This window comes from Apis dorsata, unplaced genomic scaffold (genome assembly GCF_000469605.1).
Source record: "Apis dorsata unplaced genomic scaffold, Apis dorsata 1.3 scaffold_247, whole genome shotgun sequence".
NCBI classification, from domain to species: Eukaryota; Metazoa; Arthropoda; class Insecta; order Hymenoptera; family Apidae; genus Apis; species Apis dorsata.
This window is the reverse complement of record NW_006263526.1, coordinates 411,719-416,327: the sequence shown is the minus strand read 5'-3', so window position 1 is coordinate 416,327 and position 4,609 is coordinate 411,719. Positions and strand designations below refer to the sequence as shown.

At 36.9% G+C, this 4,609-nt stretch overlaps 1 long non-coding RNA gene across 1 annotated transcript in view; it reads left to right on the top strand.

Annotated features, from left to right (window-relative positions):
- LOC116185668 overlaps positions 1–4,609 on the top strand; it is a 20,788-nt gene that overhangs the window by 15,858 nt on the left and 321 nt on the right. The window lies entirely within an intron of this gene.

The window sequence follows — 4,609 nt, the reverse complement described above, 5'->3', positions numbered from 1 at the left end:
TTTTTTTTTTGGAGAATGGAAGTTAAAGTCGCGTTTCTATATATTTTTCATGTTTAATATCTTTCCTTTTTATTATTTTTATGTTTTCGCATCGAAATGAAAGTATTCGTTGTCGATAGAATTTCGATTAATTCGAGTTTCTTTTTGCTGGTGATGTTTTCGAATATTTTTTTATTTCCAACGAATTTTTGAGGTTAAAGAAATTTTATCATTTCCTTCTATCATTAAACGTAATTTAATTAACGTGTTGTGTTGCGTCGTCAGTGTAACAGAATAACCGGCGGAAGTAAAAAGTTTTATTCAGGATAGGAGGATAAGCAAGAAATGTAAAATTCGTGTAAATACATTTTTCCTGCGTGCAAGCTGTTTTCCAAATGTATACATGCACGGTGATAAAGTGCTAAGTCTTGTTGCACAACGTGCACCGACATTAAGTTAAAATTCGTTCGCTCTTCCTTTTCCAGAAGAAAGCGTGGAAAATGTTTTCATCAAATCCTTTCACATATTTTTATATTTACACCGAAACGAAAAAGTGTTATTTTCTTTTTTCCTTTGAATTATTCCAACGTTAAATTTACTTAAAAAAGATTTTAAAAATAACAACGTCCAACGCTTGGAACATTCCAAATATTTGAAATATATTTTTTCTTCGCTCAAAATCTTCTCTGAAAACGCTTTATCAACACAGGGAACACGTTTCCAAGGTACATATTATCACGGACGTAACCCAAAAAATGAAACGCAATGTACAAGGCACGATTTCTAACTTCCTGCAACCCGTGGAGTACCGTTTGTCAAATATATCCACGTGTGCAGCGTGTTATCGAGCACGAGCTCGATGCATCGCTCGAATCCTAATGAATTTCAATCTGATCATCGCCGGTGTTCGTGATTCTTAGAGGGTTGGGCATAATCTTATAACGAATATTAAACCATGGAACGGTATACACGCAACGAAATAATCATCGTAACCTGTTTCTGCCTCTCTCTCCTCTTTCAATTCCCTCCATCGAATTTACCTTGGACGAATATTCTTGGAAATTTATTATTTTCCTTTCTTTCTTGTGATCTTTTTAATTACATCTTCTGCTTCTTCTTCTTCTTTCTTTCTTTTTTTTTTTTTTCCATGAAAAAGGATGTTTCTCGTTAGAGTTCATTAACTCGGATGGTCTCGCTTATCAAAGGCTTAATTGACTCGATATCGGCGAGTCATATTATATATGGTGTTCAATATTGATACAAGTATCGAGCCTTAGGTTGTTGTAACTTTGAGTCACGATTCTGGAACGAAGCACCACCCTTGTTTACCCGATCCTTTTTTTTTTTCCTTATCCCAACAAAGTGTCTCTCGATTCTCACTTGTGGAGACAGCTTTGAGGTGTGATTATTTTATTTCGCAAGTATAAGAGTCGAAGGATTACGATTAAATTCCGCTAATGTTTGATTAATTAGTGATAATTTATCTCGAACAGTAAGTTTAAGATAAAGAGATAAGGTGTGTAATAAATCTAAAAATCCATTAAAACATCAACGTTCCAATCTCTTCTTACGACACAAAAATCACATTTCATCTGATTTCAGCTTTACGTTTTTTTTTACTACTTCGTTAAAATAATCGCACGAACAAATTTTCATTAATGATATCATACAACGTTGGTATTCATACGAAATTATTACGAAATTATTTCGTATTCATGCGAAATGGCCGGTGTAACGGTTCCACGATTTCGAGCATTTCCGCCACAGTCCTCCACTTCCTTCGTCCTCTGTCTTGCTTCCAAGGTTATTACCTTGGAAGACCCATCAACCTTGCACCACGATCACACGATATTCGTCTGAAAAGAAAAATTAATGCGTGCAATTTTCTATTTACGAATAATGTGTGATCAAACGATTGAATTAATGGAAGTATAGTCGAAGAAATTTTCACTGGAAGCGAAGAAATTGGCGGGCGTCGAAGTCGAAATTATGAATTTCGACTTTTTGCTTTCTTTCTTTCTTTCGCGAAGATGGTACACGAAAGCTGTTTATCTTCGTTCTTATCGTTACAGTGATAAGGTACCGCCGCCTGGTACTTGATTGCATTCCCATATAAGTGATCCTGGCAGTTTGTTATTGTCAGAGATCGCGTTTCCTTTCATTTTTACACGAGTCTCGCATCTATGCGCGAGTACCAGTTCTCTTCCTCTTCGAGTTACCGATACGTTATTCCCTTTGTCAGAATCGTGATCTTTGTGCGTAAAATATTCGAGCATCAAAGATGACAAATTCATCGTTTTAATTGTCATTTATGATAGATGTAGAAAGGAAATTTAAAGAAAGAAAAAAAGTTTCAAATTTAGAAAACATATAACGAGTTACAAAGTAGAATGTTTTCCTAGAAAAACTGTCTCGATTGGATCGAGCACACTTTCTCGTAGTTCATACTTTTCCTTCGAAATAGTACACCAGCAACCAATGGAAAAAATTGCGACACACAAGATCCTATCTTCTCTTCAATCGCGTCGATCAAACGTTTCATTTCTAATAAAACCCAATACCAATTTTCGCTTCAACTACTCGTCATTAAAATTATAAAATTGTTCTTCAATCTACTCCGTCAACCGTGACTCCAATTAAGAACTTGGCTCATTCATTTGCAACAATTTTGAGAATTAATAGAAAACTAAAAAAGAACAAAATACGTTCATTCGACGCATAAATCCGCTCCATCTTTAGATACCGTTCCATCTTCTTCTCGCTAATCAAAGTGTAGCCGGGAAACGCTCACGTCACTGGACCCTCGATCCACATCTCTCCAATATCAATCCTTGTCAACTTATCGCCTATTAACGAGGTGTCGCGACCGTTCCTCGGTCAACTGCTGTAGCTAACAAAACGATCGTTAATGGCCCATTAAAAGGCAGTCGCCCCGGGGTGTCTCGCGGTGTATCGCTCCATCTTTCGAGGAGTTGCTGCGCATCGCTCTCGATTACCTCTCGTGTCGTTATTTTTCCTGCTCCAACGAGGCAAGCGATCATCCGTGGATCATATGGAAGGAAGGAAGGAAAGAAGGAAGAAAGGAAGGAAGGAAAGAAGGAACGAAGGAAGGAAGGAAGAAACGAAGGAAGAAATAAAGGAAAGGAAGAAGGAAGGAAGGAAGGAAGAAAGAAACGAAGGAAGGGAGGAAGGAAGGAAGGAAGGGAGGAAGAAACGAAGGAAGAAATAAAGGAAGGGAGGAAGGAAGGAAGGAAGGAAGAAAGGAGGATGCCAACAACGATTTACAGTGGCCGTTTCGACGAAACAAACACTTCTCTTCACCTCCCCCCTCATCTTCACCTCATTTCGTCACGGCGAATGCCGTGGAACGCCATCATCGTTACCGGATTTCCGACGAAACCAAACGAGAAGATTCTCTCGTTCCATTTTTCCATTCTTCTCCACCTTTCGTGCGCCGTATTTAATTTTTCTCGATGCACACGTTCGCGCGGTGTGGATTGGAAAAATAACGTGGATTTATGGGGGTTTGGTTTTGTTTGGATTCCTCGCGTCGTTCGTTCTTGCGAACGGAAGATTGTGGTGCTTTTTTGCGAGCGAATCCTTCGATCGGCTGTGGCGCCCATCTTCGGACGGGTTGCAGACCGCAAGGATGCGCAGGCGATGATTTTTATTGCTCGACGATGACTTTGTTAACTCTAAGTTGGAATATCTTTGGGAAAAAATGTTGTACTTGGTTGTTGTTAACTTATTCGGATAGAATTTGTTTTTTAGTTCCGATGCAATAGGCTCGCTTGGAAATTTGAATGAATCAAAGAAAATTATGAATTTTTTTTCTCCATATGAAAATATGGATTGATACCATAGGAAAATCAATTGTACGTATAATATATAATATATTGGAGACTGTCTATGGTATCGTAGTGACTTTCGATTCGCTTGCGATCGTTTGTACGATATATCGAAAATGGACAAACGATGGAGGTATCTGAAAGATCTTGCACTTTCACACGCGACAAACAAGGGTTTCGAGGAAAAGTTTGGACGTATCATAGAAAGTACGCAACACCAGTTCCTGGATTACCGATGATCGGCCCGCTTTTGCTCTCACCGCGGTGCTATAAATTTTAATTTACACCAAAATGGTTAATTATCCAAGTGACACTAGCACACTCCTTTCGTGGCTCGTATCTCTCACTTAAAAATCAGTCCAATCATCTCCATTATTTTAATCGTTTTAGGTAGTTCTAGATGTTGATCTATTCCGTGGAAAACTGATTCTAGAGTCTAGGATAAAATAATATAAAAGTTGGAAAAAATGTAGATTAGTGTAGCACTTTGAGTTATTAAGAATCGATCTTTTAATAATCTCACAAATATATTAACGGATAGGTAAGTTCTCTTATTAAATTATTCTAAAATCATTGAGTTTTTCACTGAATTGAATTTATTTTTAAATAATCTGTATCAAATTTTATATTTTTATCGACACGTGTATTTGATAATTAATTCAATATGGATATTCATAATTGTTGATACAATTATATTATAATTATCGAATCAGTCTCAATTTTAATCCAGGATTTGTATTTATATTGTATTTATAATTTAAAAAAAAAAAGTTCAAAAATAT